The sequence below is a fragment of the Callionymus lyra genome, chromosome 3 (assembly GCF_982586985.1).
Source record: "Callionymus lyra chromosome 3, fCalLyr1.hap1.1, whole genome shotgun sequence".
Classification (NCBI taxonomy): Eukaryota; Metazoa; Chordata; class Actinopteri; order Syngnathiformes; family Callionymidae; genus Callionymus; species Callionymus lyra.
Genome location: NC_141820.1, coordinates 7,016,689 through 7,042,436, shown reverse-complemented (window position 1 = coordinate 7,042,436; position 25,748 = coordinate 7,016,689). Strand labels below are relative to the sequence as shown.

The 25,748-nt window shown below is 39.9% G+C and overlaps 1 protein-coding gene and 1 long non-coding RNA gene across 25 annotated transcripts in view; one reads left to right on the top strand and one right to left on the bottom strand.

Moving 5' to 3' along the window:
• LOC148083146 (NACHT, LRR and PYD domains-containing protein 3-like) overlaps positions 1-25,748 on the top strand; it is a 208,781-nt gene that overhangs the window by 144,938 nt on the left and 38,095 nt on the right. The window lies entirely within an intron of this gene.
• LOC148083147 (uncharacterized) lies at positions 4,673-5,533 on the bottom strand. Of its 2 annotated transcripts, XR_015710681.1 has the most exons (4): positions 5,481-5,533; positions 5,041-5,397; positions 4,850-4,960; positions 4,673-4,749 (listed from the first exon to the last, which is right to left on the bottom strand). It is a non-coding gene; the product is annotated as an uncharacterized LOC148083147 (long non-coding RNA). The 2 variants fall into 2 exon arrangements; XR_015710682.1 differs by lacking the exons at positions 4,673-4,749; positions 4,850-4,960 and having other exon boundaries at positions 4,994-5,193; positions 5,359-5,397.

Sequence of the window (25,748 nt, the reverse complement as noted above, 5' to 3'; positions counted from 1 at the left end):
TACTGGCTTTGTCTAAGAGCTTAAACGTTTGAATACACATTCACCATCAACATTCCACTCAGACTGATTCACTGTTTCAAGACAAGCTTGAAACAGAATTAGAGACACGACACCGGTTATTTAAAACGTCTGTTTGTCTGCCCTTTCACACCTTGGGTCGTGGATCAAAGAACGAAGCAAGACACACAAGGGGGGGCTGGAAGACAGAAGCCCCCACCAGAGAACTTTTGAATGATAGATTTCAAGAGGGCAAGTCAGGATGTTTTCTCAGCGGGCGATCGGGACAAAAGGAACTTGAAAGAACCAGTTTAGCCGGAAAGGGAAGACCTCCCGGCCCGGAAATTTGCCTTAAATATCGCAATGTTTCTACAGCTCGGAACATTTTCTCCGGGACTATTGACCTGTACAGTCGCCGAGAGGAAGTGTGTACGCTCGCGATCGTAAAGCTTGTATTTTGTTTGACTTGAAGCGGCGAATAAACGACCCGTGACACACTTTCAATTGTCCATTTTTCTCCACGATGCAAAGCATAAGAACCGGTTATGGAGCGACGGAACAGACTCCTGTTTTGAATGTTTTAGTTTCGATGATTTTATTCCTCTGTAACAAAAACACACAAACACTTGACTCGTCTGCTTCTCACTTCTCGCAGTTCATCCAATGAATCTAGAGCCGAACGGACCAATATTTAACTTTACACATATTATCAATCCTTCAATCATTCTCAGTCTCACCATAAACATTCACAACATTCTCACACATGCGCACATACATTACATACTTCCAATTTAAATACTATAACTTGTCTCGGGTAACGCACAAACTCAGACGCCTCTTGTCAGCCTAACACACGAACAACTATCACACTTTCCGCGTATCACTGACGTCACCATTTGTGTCACTCTTGTTAACTTTCTAGTACTTTCACCCTCCTGTAAACAGAACAAAACACTTGACTCGTCTGCTTCCCACATGCTCGCCGTTCGTCGAATGAATCTAGAGCCGAACGGAGCCAAAAAGACCCTAAAGCTGCCCAAAGTGCCTCCTAGAGTTTTACTCCCTGTTCTTGTCTTAAAATATAAATATAATTGTTCTGCACACATGAATGATACAAATGAACAAAACCCACACAATAAAGAAAAATAAATAAATAATAAATATAAAGGGGTGCTCTTTCAATATTTGCTCCACACTTGCATGATCGATGATACACAGTGAAAAACCATGACGCTTGACAAATCACAGCAGAGTGGGAGGGGTTGGGGTAAACAGGATTTCATCTCCAGAAAGAAAGTGTTTTCAGTGGGCAGGGCTTAAGCACATTTTGTAATGTAGATATTTCAATGAAAAGAGCGTTTTGTACAAACAGACACTGATGGTACAATAGAGATCCAAGATCAATTTAAGAGAAACTCAAATCGACACTTTGGTTGCACTTTAAAGGGGTGAATGTTGTCCTCAGTGATTAAACATAAAAAAGGTGACTTGACACGACAACATTACAACACCACAAATGATACAATTTTATTAATTATAATAGTTATTTGATGCATTCATTTTAATTATGACAATGTGTTCAAATATGATACAACCCGAGCCTTGAGCGACGCCTGTAGTTTTCCGGGACTCGGCTATCCAGGAGGAGAGAAAGCGGGAGGAGGGGCGAGCGGAGGACGACCACTGATGTGAGCGAAGAAGAAGAAGAACCAGCAGAAGCGTCATCATCATCATCATCACCTCCAACACTGACGAAAAAAGCTGTGTCTCAAATCACATACTTGCGCTCTCAAAGTTAGTATTTTTAGTGCGTAAGTGCGTCTCAATTCTCAGTATGTGAAATGTAGTGCTCCAAAACTGAGTATGGATCGATGGACACTTTCTACCCTAAACGGCTCCATCTTAGCGACGTTGATTATTAAATGGAAGTTACGTCATATATATATACAGTATATATATATATATATATATATATATATATATATATATACTGTATATATACTGTATATATACTGTATATATACAGTATATATACAGTATATATACAGTATATATATATATATATATATACTGTATATATATACAGTATATATATATATATATATATATATATATATATATATATATATATATATATATACATATATGCATATATATGCATATACTTACAGGTGCATTTTCAGCCAAAAGTAGGACAATGACACGTCTTGGCTGCTGATACCGGCGTAAATACCTCACCAATATTTCGTTTCTAATATTTTTTCTTTATTTCTTCTTCCAAACTTGCAAAACGTGCTGCCAGCAGGTGGCGATAGTGTTCCTACAGTTGGTTGCAACCATCATTAAATAGTAGTAGATGAAGAAGCTGTCGTGTCATTTCCAGTGCTGTGTCTCAAATCGCATACTAGCGTACTAAAAGTTAGTATTTTTAGTACGTTAGTGTGTCTCAATTCTTAGTATGCGAAATTTAGTGCGCCATGCACACTAAATTGGCGTACTAACACGCCCACAAAACTAGCATGGTTCGATGGACACTAACCACACTAAACAGCCGCCATCTTAGTGACGTTTTTATATATATATATAAATATATATATATATATACTTACAGGTGCATTTTCCGCAGCAGTAGGAGGATAAACACGTCTTCGCTGCTGATACCAGCTTAAATATCCCGCGAATATTTAGATTCTCATATTTTTTCTTTATTTCTTTTTCCAAAGTTGCAATACGTGCTGCCAGCAGGTGGCGATAGCGTTCAAACAGCTGCTTGAAACATCGTTAAATAGAAGTAGAAGAAGAAGCTGTCATGTGATTTCCGGTGGATATACAATTTCGGTCCCCCCTACAAAATCTGTCCCCCCACTTCCTACGTGATGACGTCACACGCGTCATATGCGAACGTCTCTTTAAAATATTTTTTATGGGTTAAAGAAACGTCAACAGAACGTTTACATGATACTTTTTACCACATTAAACATTTATATTGACAAAAAGACGATCTTCGTCAACATAATCACTTTCCCTTTCTTTCATTTCCTGGTCTGACGACACACGTGACTTTGAGACCAACGGAAGGGTCCGCGCTACATGTGACGAAGCTGCTGATTGGCTGAAGCTGTTTTACTAATAATAAAGCACAACTGTATAATGAAATAAAAATCATTCGAGTTCCGAAATAATTCGCTTTTCAAAAAAAAAAAAAAAAAAAAAAGTTAGAATATTCCCCTTTCAATAACTTGTCTGTAGTTCGGATCATAAACACCTCAGTAATTATTTAGGTTTCGATTTTTTTTAAATCAATTAAATCAATTATTAAATGTACATATGCCCACTTTATTGAACGAGTAATTTTTTTTAATTGTCATATTTGTATAATGTATGCGCTACAAAAAAAATCGTGTTTTTTTAACACTACTGGCAATAAACATTTTCTAATTTTCATACTATTGAGATTTGTTCTCTTCATAATACTGTTGGAATATAATATATATGTATATATATATATATATATATATATATATATATATATATATATATATATATATATATATATATATAGTATAATATAATAACCCTCCTATATTGCTTTTTGTTCTCAATTGTAAACGGGCTTGTAGAACAATGGGGAAACATGTTTAGGCTGATTATTCCAGTTGCATAATACGTACAATTCTACAGTTAAGTCTGTTTATTTACACTGCAACACAAATAAATGACAGAAACAATGATAAAATGACAACAACATTTAATAATTACGGCCTTTCAGTATATTCATGAGCATGTGGCCTCTAGGTCACAACACTCAACAAACAGTAATAAACTGTCTGACCACCAATGGTTCATAAAACGATCAAAACACAACACTTCCGTCGCTCCAACACAAAGAGTGTGTAACGGGTCGTTTATTCGCCTCTTCAAGTCAAAGAAAATACAAGCTTTCAATTCAATTCAATTTTATTTAAAGTGTCTTATCATTACAACATTATCTCAAGACACTTCACAGTTGAAGTAAGACTACAGTTAATTAAGGAAACATAGATCCCAGCAATTCAACAAAGAGCAAGAAGCGAAACACTGTGCAGTGGACTATGGCGAGGAAAAACTTCCTTTTAGAAGGCAGAAACCTCGAGCGGAACCAGACTCATTGTTGACGGCCTGCCGCTTTGACCGGCTGGGAGGAAGGATGGAGGGGTAGACAGATGGATAAAGAGAAGAGTGAGGGAGGATATAGTGAGAGAAAAGAGGACAGTGTAGGAGAGTCCATGGAGGTGCTGGAGAGAACTCTGGATCTGATGACGTCTTGGAGATCCTGGATCAGCAGCAGCTCTGGAGGTCCTGGGGCTCTGGGAGAGAAATAAAAAGGTGTTTAAACTGCACAGGTGATGAATGTAATGCAGAAAAGGAAGGACATACAGAGCTCTTAAAGGTTAAGAGAATAATTTTAAATTATATTCTAAATTCTACAGGAAGCCAATGTTCAGACACAATACTCACCTGAGTCCTCCAACTCGGGAACAATTGGAAAAAAGCCACCTTACCAGAATGGACAATGGAGACTGGATGTGTGCCTATAGGAAAATAACAGTGAAAGCAGAGATACACGGTAGGGAGTGCAACTACTCTACACTATGAAAATCTAAAAACAACTTACTTTTGCCTATGGCATTAGACTGCAAAAATGACTGCAGTATCCGGAACCTTCTGAGTAAAAGGCCTGCAGATCTACCCTTTTTCCGGTCCCAGTGTAACCTATGGAAATGAATATAAAGGTTATCCATTTTTATGTTCAAAGAATGACCTTAATGTACATGTGTGAGTGAATATAAGCCATATAATTGAACACGTTTACCTGGTAAACTGTTTTTGAATTCCAGGCCACACCCTCTGCAGGAGTCGATTGTGTACATCCTGTAGAACTCTTTTCTAAAGGATGCAGAGTTTGTGCTCCAGGTATTAATGCCTCAGGAAATATGTAAAAAATAAAAGTCGTAAGAAAAAGGAGTTGGATAGGATTTGTGAATACATGCATGTTGTACTTACTATCAAGCCACTGAAAATGTGCCCGTATTCTGAAGAAATCTGCAGAAACGGTGTCTCTGAAAGTGGTCACACCAGGCTCAATGTAAGGTATGCACCATCTCCCACCAGTAGGATAACCTCAAGGAGGATTTCTGAGAGGATCTCCTTTGGCAACTGCAAAATAATGGTTAGATGCAATCCAGAGATTGAATGTTATTGAAAATAATATAAAAAAAATTACATGAAACAAATACATATGTTTTTGACATGAAGCATCAACTATGTTTTTTTCTTTGCAATTCCTGTTTTTCAGAGCAACATAATATGAATTACAATTACCTCCAGTATGAGACACCTGTCAGCCTTTTCAGTCCGAACCTTTAAACGATAACAGTTTCAGTAAATCAATGTGCAGAAAAACAGAAGTTGAATGCAAGTCACTTTTCCATTATCTTGCTTACCATGTGCATCTTCTTTTGGGACTTAGGGACCCTGTATATTGGTTTCAGTGTCCCTAGAAGCAGAACTCTGGCTTCATTGGTCCAGTAGGCAAATCTCCGTCCATGGCTTTAAATTTTGATAGAGAGCAGAGATAGTGTAAATAGGGTTCATTTATTGAAATCTTAGGAAAAAAAGGTATTCAGTCTTACCCTTCAGTCTCAAATCTTTGCATCAGAGTTATACACCACCACTTTCTGATACGTGGTATGTCCTCCTATTAATATAACATTTTTGTTATACCCATTACATGTTCAGTACTAATCATTTTAATATCATATTTTATACATAAGATGCTGACCTCATTAAACCAGAATGGAGATCCGGTGGTTAGATGGAGTGCGTACTGTGAAGATAATAGGTCAAGTTTCTGATAATCCAAAAAATAAAATAGTGATACTAGTTTACCATCAACATGAAAATTCCACAGGAATTCCCAGACGTTTGTTGAGGAAAGCCCTGTGAGACAATACATTAAAAGTTGAGTGCTGTTGTTAGGGGTTATAAAATAAAATACTAGTGACAGAAGAAATGCACGTCCAGGTCTCGTCCAAACTTTGTTGTCCACTGGCCAGGAGCAATGTGTTGAGCAAGGTTACTGTAATTATTACAAGAAATAAAAGTTATAAAATAGTCAATAGAATGCAAAAAATATAACAAACAACTTATGTAAGCCTTTCAAACGAGGCAAAAGCCTTTCAAACGAGGCAAAAGCCTTTCAAACGAGGCAAACGCCTTTCAAACGAGGCAAAAGCCTTTCAAACGAGGCAAAAGCCTTTCAAACGAGGCAAACGCCTTTCAAACGAGGCATCTATTGAGGACAGGGCAGTATTTATCCTATGTATGACTTTATATTTATAAAGTTATGAATTATTTTAATTCTTTAAAATTGACATGCAAAGCAAGCCACTGAACAGGGCTTTAGTAAATTTACGAAACCTAATAATGCTCTGGTAGGAACTGTCACCAAACCCATCAGGTTTAATGGAGTCAAGAAAGAAAATCTCTTTCTTTGCTGGGTTCAGGACCTGAAATCATTGTGAGAAATAAATGGAATTTCATGCATTCTGAAGCATTTAGATAGTATTTAGCAAGTAATAAGTACAGCAGGATTACAATAAGATTAATTAATATATTTTTTAATTGACTCACTGCGAGCAAATAGTGATCTGCTCTCCCTGTCTGTCAGCTCCAGGCAGGAATGACAATCATATCTTTTAAAGACAGATCATCCTATAATTGTAAACAACAGAATTAGATATATCATGTCACAGGTAAAAACGGGACTGTGGATAACTTACAGGAAATGTACTTTTTCCTATCTTCATTGTTGGCACCACATACAAATCCATAACATGGATATGTTTCCCCTGTTGATTAAACACACATTCAGTATTTATGCTGCTTAAAAAATAAAAATAAGAAAACCGAAAGTAGAAAAGTATTAAGTGGCTTATGTCTTTCTCAATAAGAGTGGAAAAACCTACATGACGTCGAGCAGCTTCCTCAACAAGCTTAAAGCATGCATTTCCAATCTGTAAAGAAGAAACAAGTGATGCATTTGTCAAGAATGCAATACAATTTTAAAGTTCACTTACATTGGCTTACAAACATTGAGGAAGGCCCAAGTTCCAAAAGTCCTCTCTGGTAAGGCACACGGATTGGTCCTTTACAATGATCTCCACGGGTGGTCTGAGGTCATCCAGCACGTAGTCAAGCTAGAAATAATAGTTTAGGGAAAAAAAAATCACACATACATCACAATATAGATATATTGCAATTGTAACATTTTTATACATACCAGCAGGACTTGGTCAGGTTGCATCTCTCTTAAATATCCAACACCTGACCAGTAATCATGGCCATGCATTGAACCTGGTGATGGCTAATGCTCCGATGTGGATACTTTTTGTTATTCCATATTCTTTACATACATCATCTCACCTAACCAATACATAAACATGTATTAGTTAATCTTATTGTAACCATTGTTAACTTGCTTTTCTTATTACTTGCTACATATTAGCTAAATGCTTCAGTATGCATGAAATTCCATTCTATTAAAGGTCAACTTTTATAAATGTACCTTGTATGCTGTTCTCTCTGTTGTTAATGGATGCTGCGGACAAAAAGACATCAGGTCAATATGTAAATATTCAGACTGTAACTACTCTTGTAATAAAGAAATTACTTCTACCTCTTAATTCTGGTCTGATGAAGGGTTTGAGCTGGGAAATGTTAACACTCTGTTTCAGGAGAGATCCTGCAGTGTTCGCCAGCATTGCCACACCTTTCCCTGAAATGGAGGCAATGACATAGGGTCCAGACCAGTTGCACTCCAAACGCCCTCCTTTGCGGCCTTCCTTCCGCTTGTTCGCCTTAAGGACCTCATCGCCGACGTCGAATTGGAAAGACTTCACGTTTCTTCCTTTCGAGCCTCATATGCCTTCTTTTGGCTCTCTTGGGCTGTCTTGATGTTTTGGTAGATCTAAAAAAACATACAAAACCAAATGTTATTGTTACTTGACATTCTTTGCTTCAATACATGAAGTTTTCAGATGATCATTACATTAACCTTGGCATGTAACTCTGCAACTGTTGCAGCCTTTGCCTCCAGGTGTTCTTCTGAGATTTCAACAGACACGGATGTAGTTTCCATCTCACTTGGCATCGCATTAATTACACCTGGAGTACGGGGGTGTCTTCCAAACAGAGCGAAAAACGGTGTGTACTTGATTGACCTCTATAAAAAAAACATTTGATCTATTTAGATTTTGTTTTTGTCCACCAGAGTACTTTGTGGCATGTTACCTGTTTGGATGTGTTAATGCTTGCAACAACTCCCCGGAGATGAACATCCCAGTCATTCTGTTCATCTCCACAGTACTTGGCCAGCGCTGTTTTTATGTTTTTGTTTGTCCTCTCATCCTGACCATTGGCTTGTGGATGGTAGGCAGAGGTGATGCACTGCTTCACGCCAAGAGCCTTAAAAACACTGCTGTTGAGCTGAACACAGATAGACATAGAAAGATTGTAGGGATGATCCATTACTCACATTAATTGCCATATATATATACAGTATATATATATCACGTACTTCATTGACGAATTCTCTGCCTTGGTCTGTAATAATCTTTTCAACAAGTCCAAATTCCAGAAGAATGTTCACAATCTTCTTGGACACTTCATGGGCACTTTTAGTATAAAGTGTTTAAGCCACCACCTACTTGGTGAATAAATCTGTGGCCGTCAATATGAACCTACAAGATAAATCAAACATTTTTAGTAAGACACGCTGAAGGTCGTATGGCAATTACTCTTATTTGTAAGTATCGGTTTACCGTTTTCCCTTTGCGGTGGTTGGGAGGGGACCAATCAAGTCTATCCCAAGAACAGTCCAGCCTCCTTTACTTCAATGGGATGAAGTACTGGAGCAACAGTCTTCAAAACCTCATGATGCTGGCAGCGGTGACACTCATCGACCTTTGGAAAAATATATTACAGACCTATCTTATGTTGACTAAAATGTCACCAATTCTCAAAAAATCTCACCCATTTGTCCACATCTTTTTGAAGATTAGTCCAGTGATATGATGCCGTAACCTTTTCATAAGTTCGGCGTTTACCTGCGTGATCAGATCATTGGGTGTCATTAGTACGAGAGTTAGGCATGTTGGAGAAATACAGAAGGAGTGGAGTAAGGTTAGGTTAAAGAATATTGGACATACAAAAGAATAAGAACAAAATATTTACCTGGGTGACCCCCGGTACCAAGATCGTCATGGCACATCTTCAAGACTTCACACACCTGGTCCCTTGTGAACAATACCAGGCGTAGAACATCATTGAAGCAGTAATACAACTGGCTATCTTTTAGATAAAAATAGATAGTAAATTAGTTAAGGTGAATATTAACAAATGTCCCCATTTTCTCATACATATACAATAAAAAAACTTTTGGGGTGAATTAGAAATATTTTCACTACATTTATATTTGTTTATTAAAAAACAAAAATTTAACATATATTAAAATAATTTTCTCATACACATACAATCATAAAGCAATCAGATAAACCTTTTAAGGGTGGTTAACTAAGATGTTCACTATATTTGCATTTATTTATTAGAAAAAAAAATGCAGATAACTTAAAAACTAGTCATTAAGATACATGTAATTAGTGCTTACCTTTGATGGTGTATTTCTTGGCTGCTCTCCTAATTATCCTCCTTCTGTTCTTAGGATGATCACAGTCAAGAGTCAGGTTGTTGTAGTCGTTATTCAGCAAGAAATGGCGAACTTCATCGTGAATGTTGTCCATTTTTCGGTCGGTATTTAATCACTTACAAGTAATCAAAGGGAAGAATTTTGAATATCGCCGATATTTATATAGACAGGTTCAGCCAATCAACTGCTAGACGTGAGAATGTCGCTGATTGGCCACTTTAATGTTACAATTAAGACCATAAACCCTAATATATTACAACCGTTTTTCAATAATATGACAACAAATCTCAATAGTATGAAAATTAGAAAATGTTTATTGCCAGTAGTGTTAAAAAAACACGATTTTTTTTGTAGTGCATACATTATAAAAATATGACAATTAAAATGACTCGTTCAATAAAGTGGGCATATGTACATTTAATAATTGATTTAATTGATTTTAAAAAAATCGAAACCTAAATAATTACTGAGGTGTTTATGATCCGAACTACAGACAAGTTATTGAAAGGGGAATATTCTAACTTTTTTTTTTTTGAAAAGCGAATTATTTCGGAACTCGAATGATTTTTATTTCATTATACAGTTGTGCTTTATTATTAGTAAAACAGCTTCAGCCAATCAGCAGCTTCGTCACATGTAGCGCGGACCCTTCCGTTGGTGTCAAAGTCACGTGTGTCGTCAGACCAGGAAATGAAAGAACGGAAAGTGATGATGTTGACGAAGATCGTCTTTTTGTCAATATAAATGTTTAATGTGGTAAAAAGTATCATGTAAACGTTCTGTTGACGTTTCTTTAACCCATAAAAAATATTTTAAAGAGACGTTCGCATATGACGCGTGTGACGTCATCACGTAGGAAGTGGGGGGACAGATTTTGTAGGGGGCACTAAATTTGTACCTACACCGGTTCGAACTCTGCTGCTACACACTAACCGGAAATCACATGACAGCTTCTTCTTCTACTACTATTTAACGATGGTTGCAACCAGCTGTTTGAACGCTATCGCCACCTGCTGGCAGCACGTTTTGCAACTTTGGAAAAAGAAATTAAGAAAAAATATGAGAATCGAAATGTTTGCTAGATATTTAAGATGATATCAGCAGCGAAGACGTGTTTATCCTCCTACTGCTGCTGAAAATACACCTGTAAGTATATGAATATATATGCATTTATATATGATGTAACTTCCGTTTAAAACGTCATTAAGATGGCGGCTGTTTAGGGTGGTTAGTGTCCATCGAACCATACTCAGTTTTGTGGGCGTGTTAGTACGCCAATTTAGTGTGCATGGCGCACTAAATTTCGCATACTAAGAATTGAGACGCACTAACGCACTAAAAATACTAACTTTTAGTACGTTAGTATGCGATTTGAGACACAGCAATACTATCTGTGGAGAATTAGTTACTAGTTAGTACGTACACTATCCTGATGCATACTTACTTCTAGTATACTAAGAGAAGTATGCGATTCGAGACACAGCTCATGTCTTCAGGTAAATCCACGTTTCTCCTCCATCTTCCTCCACGAGTGACGTTCGTGTGTCACTACAGCACTCAATATGTGATTGTCAATCAAATTGATCGTTTCTCACCACGCGACCCTGTTTTGAATGAGGGAGAGTCGGGGTCACAGTGACCTGGACCAGCCAGCACCCACTGACACCACTACCTCACCAGCAACAATTTAAAGACACTGTTTGTAGCTTCATTATCGAGCTGGATTATGACCACCTGCTGAATAGCAATTGTACTTTAGTGAGTCAGTGGTTATCAAAAGTGAAGGTAATAAAAGAAGAAAAAGTTAAATGAACGATTTCCCCCGTTTCGTGTCCTAATTAGACACATTTGAAGACAAAATGAAACTAATACACAAATGATATCATTTTCTTTTAAATTCCCGAAACTAATAATATTACACATGTGCTGTTTTCTGTTTCTGAATATTTCTGGAAGATAGATAAAGTAAATAAATACAGATAAAGTACATCCATACATCTACAAACCGAAATGCAAAAAAACAAACAAAACAAAAAAATGCCCACATCATTTATATCAGACCTGGGTAAAGTGCGGCCCGGGGACCACATGCAGCACTTTGACTGTATTTATGCGGCCCCCATAATGTCAAAATATGATCATGTATGAATGGTTCTGTTAACAAATGTATTTTGTATTTATTATTAATTTACATTTTCACACTTTATTTTTCCCTCCTTTCTTGTGTGTAAATTTTAGAGTATATATTAATCCCTCAAAACATTTTTTTTAAGTTAGTTGAAGAAATGTTTTGGAAAAAAACTCATATATACAAGAACAAAATTGCATCTTATTTATCTTAATAAATGTCACGGCCTAATGACAAATGAAGAAAAGATATCCTTGAAGAATTATAATTGCTCACCTGTGATTTAGATGTATAGCCTGACAAAGGACGTTTACATACAAATTAGTGGTTACAAAAACATTGAGCTACATACATAAATACACAAGAAACACACATAATAAAACAAATAAAAATAAACAATCAAACAAATATTTACATAACAAACAACAAGAATATTTTAGATAATATAATATTATATATTTACAATATTGTTATTTATGGAAACAAGAACAAATGTTAAATAAAGGACATTCCTGCCGACTCTTGTCAATTATATACATAAAGTCGATATAGAAGAGTCAGAATTGATGATGTTGCATCGGAAGAAGTTCGAATGGAAAACATAAGAAAGACAGTTCATGACAAAGTACGGCAGGAGAGACGGACATGCAGTGAGGACAGACATGGGACCAAGAATGGTGGAGAGAGGGTGTGAACAACGAGGGAGGAGAGGAAGACAACAAGGATTAGGATTTTCTCCCAACAACATAGTCACCAAGATGGCGGTCGTTTAGGCGTTTAGGGAAGAAAGTGTCCATCGATCTATACTCAGTTTTGTGGCTGTTTCAGTGATAATTTAGTGTGCATGGGGCACTACATTTCACATGTTAAGAATTGCGATGCACTTATGCACTTAAAATAAAGTTTAAGTACGCAAGTATGCGATTTGAGACACAGCTCTGCACTTAACTGAAGCCTGTGTTGCTGTTTACCATCATAACACACATAACACACACCTTTTTGAAGCATATTTTCACCAAACACACCTGATTTAAACATATTTTTAGTTTTCTATTTTGTATTTTTCCTTAACATTTCTCCCACATTACTAGCAATTCAATTCAATTCAATTCAATTCAATTTTATTTAAAGTGTCTTATCATAACAAAGTTATCTCAAGACACTATACAGTTGAAATAAGACTACAGTTGATTAAGGAAAAATAGATCCCAGCAATTCAACAAAGAGCAAGAAACAAAACACTGTACAGTGAGCTGTACAGTGAGCTATGGCGAGGAAAAACTTCCTTTTAGAAGGCAGAAACCTCGAGCGGAACCAGACTCATTGTTGACGGCCTGCCGCTTTGACCGGCTGGGAGAAAGGATGGGGGGGTAGACAGATGGATAAGGAGAGGAGTGAGGGAGGATATAGTGAGAGAAAAAAGGAGAGTGTAGGAGAGTCCATGGGGGTGCTGGAGACAACTCGGGATCTGATGACGTGGTGAAGATCCTGGATCAGCAGCAGCTCTGGAGGTGGATACCTGGATCAGCAGCAGCTCTGGAGGTGGATCCCTGGGGCTCCGGGAGAGAAATAAAAAGGTGTGGGTTTGGGACAAATGTATACAATACACAGGTATACAGACTCCGGTGATGGGAGAAAAAACAGTCAGGGGATAGAGCTCCGGGGCCAGGCCGGGCCACGGAAGACCCCCAGACCGTCAGGCCGCCACCAAGTCCATAGCAGGGGACCGCGAGAGGACAAGCCAAGGAGATAGGGATCCACCACAGCAGCGGCAGCGGAGCCCCCCCCCCCAATACCCTGCGAACACGGCCAGTAGCCGGGTCAAGTGCCACCGCATGAGCCCAGGGGAACAATGGCCAGGCACCGGCTCAGGTCCTCCGGTGAGAGTCCCCCGGGTCACAGGGGGGCCACGGTTGTGCGGGCAGGGCGGGGGTAATGGGGATGCAGCCGTCCGGGAACGGCCCCCAATCTTCAAACTGTAGACCGTCCCCAACAGCCACAGCCCACCTCCCCCATGTCATGAGGGAAGTTGGGGGGCCAGCAGTATTTCATGGGCGGTCCACGGTCTCTAAGGTGCAAAGGCCCCGCCCATCACACGTACTGACCCCCAGCCCCCGCCCCCACCCACCATGCAGCACCCAGGGGGACAGCATCACTTGCATGGGCGGTACATGGCCTGTACGGTAACATGGGTCCGCCCAATGCCTCCGCCGTCCCCCCAACATGGCCCCACCCAGTGTGGCCCCCCCACCCGGGAAGCCCCCAAAAGACCGACCAACCCGGCCACGCACCCCCAGGACCAAGGGCGACAGACTCCCCGACCACAGCACATGCCACACAGGGCAAGTAGAGGACTACAGCCACCGCTGCAGCAGACACCCACCCCAAGACAGGCCCCCACAGCCCCCCACCACAGACCAGGTGAAGCCATCGGGGCCTGATGGCCATCCAGAACACCAAGCCAGCCCCAGCCCCGCCCCTAACGGTTCACCCGCCAACCCCGTCAGCTGGACCAGCAACCCCCCAGCCCCAGCACCGCCCCCAACGCAACCCCCCGTCCACCGCCCCAACCACCCCCGCTAGCACCAACCCCCGCACACCACCAAAGACCCCCCGGAAGCGGGCCACCCCCACGCCGGCACACGGGGCCATCGGGGCACCAGCGGTCACCACCACCAGGCCCAAGGCCCCACAGGCCCCACCCGCAGGGCCCCTCACACCCGAATCGGCCAAGCCAGAACGGCCCCGGCGAGAAAAGAAGGATATACAGAGCTCAGTGTCTAAAACTCTTCTAGCATTCTCAGCCTATAGCAGCTAAGATAAACAGTTTTGTTAGTTATAACAGCTAAAGATAAACAGTCAAGTTAGTTATAGGCTTTATCGAAAAGTAAGGTTTTAAGATTGTTTTTAAACATAGAGAGGGTGTCTGCCCTCCGGACTGAAGCCGGTAGTTTGTTCCTCAGCAGAGGGGCTTGAAAACTGAAGGCCCTGGCTCCGAATCTACATTTAGAGATTTGTGGTATAACTAATAGATCAGAGTTTAAGGATCATAAGGTCCTTGAGGGTTGGTAAGTTTGGATTAAATCTTTAATGTATGTTGGTGCTAGACCATGTAAGGCTTTATAGGTTAGGAGAAGGATTTTAAATTGTATTCTAAATTCTACAGGATGCCAATATAGGGAAGACAGTACAGGGGAAATGTGTTCGTGCCTCTTAGTCTTAGTCAGGACATGAGCTGCAGAGTTCTGAATGAGCTGAAGAGTTTTGAGAGATTTTTTAGAACAGCCTGACAGAAGAGAGTTACAATAGTCCAGCCTGGAGGTTACAAAAGCATGGATGAGCTTCTCAGCAGCATCTAAAGGAAGGAAGTGCCTGATTTTTTAAATGTTACGAAGGTGGAAGTAAGCAGTCCGTGAGATTTGTTTAATGTGTGAGTTAAATGATAAGTCCTCATCAAAGCATACACCCAGATTCTTTACAGTGGTGCTAGTAGCAGAAGCAAGTCCATTTTGTAAACCTAGATCATTAGTTAATGATTGTCTGAGATGTTGCGGACCAACTAGTAAAACCTCAGTCTTTTCCGAGTTCAGTAGGAGGAAGTTTTTGGTCATCCATGACTTGATATCTGTAATACAGGACTGTAGTTGTGTTAGCTGATTTCTTTCATCTGGCTTCATGGACAAGTAAAGTTGGGTGTCATCAGCATAACAGCGAAAGTTTATAGAGTGTCTTCTAATCAAGTCCCCTAGTGGGAGCATATAGATTGTGAATAGTATTGGACCAAGAACAGAACCTTGTGGGACACCATAGCTGACCTTAGTGTGTGTCGATGAGAGGTGGACATGTACATAGTGCGTTCTATCTGACAGGTAAGATTTAAACCAGTTAAGAGCAGTTCCACGAATGCCTATATGGTTTTCTAGCCTCTGTATAAGGATTTGGTGTCGACAGTGTCAAATGCAGCACTGAGATCTAGAAGAACAAGAACTGAAACATGGCCCTGATCAGAGGCCATCAGTAGGTCGTTACTTACTTTTACCAGGGCGGTCTCTGTGCTGTGGTGTTCCCTAAAACCAGACTGAAACACCTCAAATTGATCATTGTCCTGGAGATAATCACAGAGCTGACTTGTTACCACTTTCTCCAGAAGTTTTGAAATGAAGACTAGATTAGAGATAGGCCTATAGTTAGTGAGGACCTCTGGATCAAGAGTGGGTTTTTTAAGCAGAGGTTTAATTACTGCAACTTTAAAAGTCTGAGGCACATAGCCTGATGTTATTGACAAGTTAATAATGTCAAGTATGAAAGTGCTAAGTAAGGGGAACAGTTCTTTAAGTAGCCATGTGGGAATAGGATCGAGAAGACATGTTGTGGACTTTGAGGAGGAAACAACCTGGGACAGCTGTCGAGGACTCACTGGTAGAAAGTCAAAAGAGTCAAAATATGTATCAGTCATAGTGTCTGTGTCCGGTGAGGCTGCACTGATTGTATTAGAAGAATCTAGGAGGTCTTGAATCTTTCCTCTAATAGTTACAATTTTTTCATTAAAAAAGTTCATAAAGTCATTGCTACTAAGATGAGGAGGGATGACTGCTCAATGGACTGATGGCTCCGTGTCAGCCTGGCTACAGTACTGAATAAGAACTTGGGGTTATTCTTATTTAATGTGATGAGTAGTAGCTGGCTCTGGCTTGTTTGTTCCTAAACTTGAGTATGCATTATTTCGACGATATTCCATGCTAATGAACGTTTAAAAGTTGTTAACTTTTTACAGTGAAGACGTTAGTTGTTTGTGTATTTCATGTGAAAAGTATTGTTGTTTTTTACACGTAAAAACGATGTTTACTCGACGCTACTTTTAAGCATTCTTTCAACGATATTCCATGCTAAAATACACGTTTAAAAGTTGTTAACTTTTAACAGTGAAGACGTTAGTTGTTTGTGTATTTCATGTGAAAAGTATTGTTGTTTTTTACACGTAAAAACGATGTTTACTCGACGCTACTTTTAAGCATTCTTTCGACGATATTCCATGCTAAAACACACGTTTAAAAGTTGTTAACTTTTAACAGTGAAGACGTTAGTTGTTTGTGTATTTCATGTGAAAAGTATTGTTGTTTTTTACACGTAAAAACGATGTTTTTCGACGCTACTTTAAGCATTCTTTCGATGATATTCCATGCTAAAATACACTTTTAAAAGTTGTTAACTTTTAACAGTGAAGACGTTAGTTGTTTGTGTATTTCATGTGAAAAGTATTGTTGTTTTTTACACGTAAAAACTATGTTTTTTGACGCTACTTTAAGCATTCTTTCGACGATATTCCATGCTAATAAACTTTTAAGAGATAACAGTGAAGTTGCTATTTCTTTTTGTATTTAATTAAAGCAAAGTATTTGTGTATGTATTATGTGTATTTTTGTATGTATTATGTGTATTTTTTGTACACTCTTTACTATACACTCTATACTTGGCCATTAAAAATATTTTTAAAAAAAAACATATCCGATATTACACAGGGACGCCAGAGGAAACCAGGAGGCTAATAAATTTCCGCACGGAAAATGAGGACCGGTTCAAGAAGTCCAAGTACACCTCTAAAGCACTATGGATGTGAGTTATGAGTTTAATAATTCATTAGCATGTTCTTTTATTCTGTTGAATCTGTAAGTTTACATTGCTGGTTGTGTCTATTTCAGGGAACTGTTGCGAGAGTTGGGCCTGGAGGAGAAGGTCACGGCCCAACAGGTTTCCAAAAAATGGGAAAACCTGAAAAGAAAATACAAGGTAGTAGTTTCATTCATGACTACTTATAAATACAATAAAAACAAAACTCATGATCGTTATTAGTTCTATATTAATAAAAATGTGTTTGTCCTTTCTCCCTGTGTCTCCATTTCTTTGCATGTGCGGCAGGAACTACGGACACCGAAGACGGGGAGTGGCACGGACAGGGGCGAGACGACTGCTGCCAACTGGCAGTATTTCGACCTAATCCACGAAGTGCTAGGTGGCAGGCCGTCGGTCGACCCCCCCCGCCTGATAGCCTCGGTCGTTTGTCCCACGGTAATGCTGCTCACTCATAAAAGCAACACTATTGATCATTTTCATTATTTGAATGTCTGGATTATAATTTGTGTTGCCATGTTCTACAGGATGCTGCTGAATCCTCCGAAGCGGGTCCGAGCACCTCCGTAGCTTGCCCCGACACACAACAACGCTCCCCAAGTCACAGCACATCGGGAGTTCGGACACCTCGCCCACACTCCCCAGGTCTGACATCTGGCGCCGGTCCAGCAAGGAGCCCAGCAAGGAGCCCAGGAACACCCATGAGGAAAAGAAAAAGAAATCCTGTTCTGGAATACCTAAAAGAAGCAAACCTGCGCGAGGAACGGCGGTTCTATGAGCAGGCCGCAAAGGAGGACACACATAATGAAAGAACAGAGGCCCACAATGTCCGATTTGGTAACCTTTTAGAAAGGCTTGTGGACCACATAGTGTCCTGAGTGTTGTGTGGTCGTTGTGTGTTGTTTTTTTATATATTTAATTTGAACACTTTTTGATTTTGCTTGTTTGCTGTGATGTAATGAAGATTTTTTTTTACAATTTCTAGTTGTGTCATTCTTAAATACATATGTACATTCTATTAAATGTTAATATTTATATATTAGTACAATAAATGCAAATACAAATGTTAATATAAACATTTTAATGAGAAACACTTGAAAACTCACAACATTTTAAACTCAAGGAAATTTTGCACAAAAGGGCACAATTTTACTCAGGAACATCTTCAAACATTTGGGCAGCCAGTCTGTCTCTGGCAGCTGACCCAGATGTTTCTTGGCGTGCTTCAGGTTGAGGTTCGGGGAGGACATCAACAATCTCAACCTCTGGCTCAAGTGTGTCCCCATTGTCCAGGCAGATGTTGTGCAAAAAGGCACATGATGCAATTACATCGCAAGCAAATGCAGATTTTACCTCCAGTGGCCTAAACAGAGTTGATCGCCACCTTGTCTTCATCATACCAAAGGCCCTCTCTATAATGCTTCGGCCCCTGACATGATGAAAGTTGAACCGCCGCTGGACTGGCCCATTCACCGGCTCCTTGTAGGGTGGAAGCAGACAGAAGGGGCTCTCCAAACAAGGATACCCACCATCACCCAGAATGATGTAGCCAGGTGGGGGATAGCATCTCGTCCTATAAAATGGGCTGTTTTTCAAGATTCTAGCATCATGAACAGACCCAGGGTAACCAACAAAAATGTCCAGAAACCTGCCACGAGAATCACAAATTGCCTGCATGTTCAGGGAATAAAACCCTTTATAGTTCAGGTAGTCCAATCGGTGCTTCTCTGGTGGTTTGATCCGTATGTGGCTACAATCAATTGCTCCAACCACATTGTTGAATGCAGGACATCTGGACAAATCAGCAAAACCCTGACCAACTGATTGCAGCTCTTCCGGTAGTGGAAAGGAAATTATTCTGGTTAAGTTTTCCAAGATGTCCTGTGCTCTCTGTGGATGATTCGATGGACGGTCGTTTTCGGAATACCAAAGATCCTGCACACCACTTTATAGGACAGTCCATGAGCCAGCCAGTAGACGTATACGAGAACCTCTAAGATCTTTTCCCCAGCCATGTGACTGATCTTTTCGTAGAAGCCTCTGCAGACTGGTCAGTGCCCTTCTGGTAAGGCGGAAATCATTCCGTAGGTAAGCTTCCACGTTGAACCATAACCGTAGTATGGGCAAGTTGAAGTTGGTTCTGCAGTACACTGAGAGAGAACCAGTCTGAGGAGGAAAATTACACAACATTAGAAATGTGCATCCAAATAAAATAGTTTGAGTAAAAGCTGCTCAAAATATGTTCAAATAACTTCAGGTTTACGTAAGCGAGATGGTAAACCTATTAACGACTGATAAATACAGCTACAATACGCTCTAAACATGGTTTACTACCGTTTGCATACTTGTATTAAAACAACAACAAAGAAGCACGTAAATAGATCGCTTGTATTGACCATTGCTAGCACGTTTAGCATTCCGCTTACAATTGTGGTCGTAAAAAGTTCATTAAACTCAACATACACCAATCAACACAGCTACAATACGCTCTAAACATGGTTTACTACCGTTTGCATACTTGTATTAAAACAACAACAAAGAAGCACGTAAATAGATCGCTTGTATTGACCATTGCTAGCACGTTTAGCATTCCGCTTACAATTGTGGTCGTAAAAAGTTCATTAAACTCAACATACACCAATCAACACAGCTACAATACGCTCTAAACATGGTTTACTACCGTTTGCATACTTGTATTAAAACAACAACAAAGAAGCACGTAAATAGATCGCTTGTATTGACCATTGCTAGCACGTTTAGCATTCCGCTTACAATTGTGGTCGTAAAAAGTTCATTAAACTCAACATACACCAATCAACACAGCTACAATACGCTCTAAACATGGTTTACTACCGTTTGCATACTTGTATTAAAACAACAACAAAGAAGCACGTAAATAGATCGCTTGTATTGACCATTGCTAGCACGTTTAGCATTCCGCTTACAATTGTGGTCGTAAAAAGTTCATTAAACTCAACATACACCAATCAACACAGCTACAATACGCTCTAAACATGGTTTACTACCGTTTGCATACTTGTATTAAAACAACAACAAAGAAGCACGTAAATAGATCGCTTGTATTGACCATTGCTAGCACGTTTAGCATTCCGCTTACAATTGTGGTCGTAAAAAGTTCATTAAACTCAACATACACCGATCAATACAGCTACAATACGCTCTAAACATGGTTTACTACCGTTTGCATACTTGTATTAAAACAACAACAAGAAGCACGTAAATAGATCGCTTGTATTGACCATTGCTAGCACGTTTAGCATTCCGCTTACAATTGTGGTCGTAAAAAGTTCATTAAACTCAACATACACCGATCAATACAGCTACAATACGCTCTAAACATGGTTTACTACCGTTTGCATACTTGTATTAAAACAACAACAAAGAAGCACGTAAATAGATCGCTTGTATTGACCATTGCTAGCACGTTTAGCATTCCGCTTACAATTGTGGTCGTAAAAAGTTCATTAAACTCAACATACACCAATCAACACAGCTACAATACGCTCTAAACATGGTTTACTACCGTTTGCATACTTGTATTAAAACAACAACAAAGAAGCACGTAAATAGATCGCTTGTATTGACCATTGCTAGCACGTTTAGCATTCCGCTTACAATTGTGGTCGTAAAAAGTTCATTAAACTCAACATACACCAATCAACACAGCTACAATACGCTCTAAACATGGTTTACTACCGTTTGCATACTTGTATTAAAACAACAACAAAGAAGCACGTAAATAGATCGCTTGTATTGACCATTGCTAGCACGTTTAGCATTCCGCTTACAATTGTGGTCGTAAAAAGTTCATTAAACTCAACATACACCGATCAATACAGCTACAATACGCTCTAAACATGGTTTACTACCGTTTGCATACTTGTATTAAAACAACAACAAGAAGCACGTAAATAGATCGCTTGTATTGACCATTGCTAGCACGTTTAGCATTCCGCTTACAATTGTGGTCGTAAAAAGTTCATTAAACTCAACATACACCGATCAATACAGCTACAATACGCTCTAAACATGGTTTACTACCGTTTGCATACTTGTATTAAAACAACAACAAAGAAGCACGTAAATAGATCGCTTGTATTGACCATTGCTAGCACGTTTAGCATTCCGCTTACAATTGTGGTCGTAAAAAGTTCATTAAACTCAACATACACCGATCAATACAGCTACAATACGCTCTAAACATGGTTTACTACCGTTTGCATACTTGTATTAAAACAACAACAAAGAAGCACGTAAATAGATCGCTTGTATTGACCATTGCTAGCACGTTTAGCATTCCGCTTACAATTGTGGTCGTAAAAAGTTCATTAAACTCAACATACACCGATCAATACAGCTACAATACGCTCTAAACATGGTTTACTACCGTTTGCATACTTGTATTAAAACAACAACAAAGAAGCACATAAATAGATCAACCAAATACATACCGTGAAAATTTGAAAAAGCGCTTCGAGGTCTCGATGATATCTACCTCTTTGAAAAGGTCGGCGTCGTCGTCTTGTTGAACTAAAACGTAGACATACAGTCATGAGCAAAGCCAGTGTTGCTGTTGCTGTTAAAGGCATGTTCTCATTCTATTCAGCTCTCAGTCGCTTCTGCTGACGTTTTATTCAGTCAGCGGCAACGATTGATGACGTAACGTAGGGTAGGGCGGGCCCAAATCTGAAGAGTGATGCGAAGGGCCTACCGGGTGGCGAAGTGGTAGTGGTAGTGGTAGTGGTAGTGGTAGTGGTAGTGGTAGTGGTAGTGGTAGTGGTAGTGGTAGTGGTAGTAGTCAAACTGAGAATTGGAATCGAGCCTAAGTCAAGCGTATTGTGCAACGAGTCTGTAAAACTGCCCACAAAGTTATCAATGTCGGGGTGACTATGGGTAGAGTTTCTTGACACACTGAGACATTTTACTGAGCACTGAGGGAATTGTTTCCATAAACTTGGTAACGGCACTTTCAGACAGACATCTTTTGAGAGTGCTCCTGCTCTGTAGACTTGGCTCATTTAAAATGAAGTCAAAGGTTATTAATTGATGGTCAGAAAGAACTGAATTCTGAGGAGAGACAATAACATTTTTAATTTCAAGTCCGTATGCTAGGACAATATCTAATGTGTGCTTAAAACAGTGAGTCGGTTCATGTACATACTGAGAGAAACCAAATGACTCCAGGATAGAGTTAAACCTGTTAGCTAAGCTATCATGGACCATATCAACATGGATGTTAAAGTCACCAACAATAATCACTTTATCTGATTTAAGCACCAGGCTGGTCAAGAACTCAGGGAACTCAGACAAGAATTCAGAATAAGGTCCAGGGGGGCGATAGACTCCAACAAAGAGAAGTGACTGACCTGATCTCAAGGTTGTATTAGATACGCTAAGTATAATACTTTAAAAAGAGTTGAAATCACATTGTGGTCTAGTAAAGGTTGACAGACATGAGTTGATGATGGCTGCGACTCCACCTCCTCGACCAGAGCGTCGAGGGGCGTTAAAGTTAGTGTGGCTGGTTGGTGTTGATTCATTTAAAGATACGTAATCATCTATAGACAGCCAAGTTTCGGTTAAGAATAATAAGTCAATGGTTTTATCTGATATAAGTTCATTAATTAGTGCAGCTTTTGAGGACAGGAATCGGATATTCAACAATCCACACTTAATTCTCCTGTCCTCTACAATGGTAGTATTTATTTGATTTAGATTTATTTGAATTAGATTTTCTTTAATAGCTCTTCTACTGACATTTTTACTTGGTTTTATTAAGCGGGTCAGATTGACCCTCTCTATGCGGTTAAAGGCGGGTGGCTGTTGTAGGAGAAGGGCAGAAGAGTGTGGAAGACTGCAGTTCTGCCTTCTGATCTGTGCTCTGAGTCACGTTACACTAAAACTCTCAACACTGCTAGACAAGAGAGATGCTCCTTCCAACGTGGGATGGATGCAGTCTCTCCTAAGCAGACCTGCTACTGCTAGCACAGCATCCAAATTCTCTCTGTGAGATGAATAAAGAATCTATTTAATAGACTATATAGTTTTTTCTTCTAAGACTTGCAACTCAGATGACTTTATTGATATGGATGTGACAGAGATAACCATAGTCTGTACTAATGAAAATCTATTCATGCATTTCAATGTCTGCTGCTTAAATGGTGCTTTCTAACCAAATCCAGCATCAAAGCACTATTGTCACTAATAGCAGCACAACATCATTGAGCAATATTGTTCATTAACACAAAAGTATCAACAGAAATACTGACCTGTGCTTCTCATGTGGTCAGGAAATGATGGTCTACAAAGAGTTCAAGGCAGAGTCTAAAAAGTAAGGCAAAGGCAAGATATACCAGGGTAAGAAGGGGAAGAGTCAGAGAGGACTCCCGCCTTCAAGCCTGGCAGTAGACAGCTCATTGTCGGCAGCAGTGGTTAAGTTTGAATAAAAAAACAATGTGGATCATCTTGGAAAACTTGTCTACTACGATCAGGATAGTGGTCAGGCCGTTGGAAAGATGCAGACCAGTGACAAAGTCGACGGCGATGTGAGACCATGGGCAACCGGGACAGGGAGAGGCTGAACCAGACCAGGTGATATTAAGCTGCATGGGCCCTGGAACTGCAGAACCTGGGTTCACAGAGGTGAACTAGGACCGTAGGGGAACCTCTAAGGAAAACAACTCAGGTCGAGAGCGACCCTCACATCGGTGCTCCCAAAGCCGGTTATCCTCAAGAACAGCCAGGGAAATAAGGCCTTCTAGGGACCCTGGCTTGTCCCAGGTCGATAATTGGTTGTGAATCTCATCACTGAGGCTGGTGGTGAACACTGATTTAAGAGCGGGTCATTCCAACCGGACTCAGAAGCTACCACCAGAAAATCGATGCTAAACTGGAAGACAGAGGAAGAGCTGTGGCGCAGCTTTAAAAGTTGACTAGAGACAGCTGAAGAGTTGTGGAATGGAAAATCAAACACCCGACATATCTGCTCAGAAAATGAAACAAAGAGTTAAGACGATCTGCCTTGGAGCTCGCTGAATCTTATTATCTTCCGCTGGGTTCATAATTGGTCAGCAGGTTCTGTCATGAGTTACTTCACAAGGTGACCCAGATGCAGAAGAGAATGAAATGACAACGGCTTAGGTGACAAAAAGACTATTCAATACAAAAACAATACAACGAATGCCCAGCAGATGGTGACAGTGTAACTTGAGTACTTTCTCTCAGTCCAACAATAGCGCGTGAATAAAAGAGAAGGTTCAGGCGGGTGTGGCTGAGAGCCACGAGATCCACTGGGGCAGACGAGAAACAAACAAAAGCATAAAATAATTAAAAACACCCTTTGAACGAAGACAGTTAACACAGTCCACACAGAACTTTTAAAATGTACCGTGAAGGTCATTGTGAGATCCAGTTCAACAAAATCCCAACCCGTCTGTCTCCGGACATTGGGCACCTGCTCCCAGGTCATCTGAAGAGCAATAATTCTGTCTGAATGCAGGTCAGCAGATGAGAAGAATCAGCCCTGGAAGGCACTTGTCCCATGTATCACTTCCTGTTTTACTTTCAAAAGCTTCTCTGAGATGAGTTTCTGAATGTGCTACGACGATGGTAACCATAGTTCTGTGAACAAAACAAACCCTCCTGTTCAAGCTTCTGAGCCTGTGTCCCAGCCCAGTCAATTCATCTATTACTGCCCAGTGAGTAGCCAGAAGCAGTCCTGTTATCCCAGCCACTCTAACACAACAAGGCTGTTGAGTTGGCGAAATTCATTTAGAAGAAGGTTTGATACCTTTTTATCAGTCAACCAGGAAGGTTTGTTTTTAAAGTAGATCGTAATAATATCTTCTTTAAGCTTTAGTAATCATTCTTATTTTTAAAATTTTGTTTAATTTCCTACGCTGGTAACCAGCCACACCACTAGGTATGGAATGCTAAAGTTATGAGAGCGATCAAAGCTTTTATTGTAAGTAAAATGTTGTCGATACTTGGAAAATACAGACCTCTATGTATCACCGCCAGACTGCCAAGTCAGGATCCAGTGCTGCTCCAAATGTTACAGATGAAAAGAGTTTCTAACTCTGGTTTTCATCCAGGATATATTTGCCGAGACTCAAAACAGGAAACCCAAATGCAGACGCAAGATCAGGATCAAATCATAACCTTATATTAGACAAAACAAAACGAGCAGGCACCACATGATGATATACTGATATAAAGAATCTTCCAACT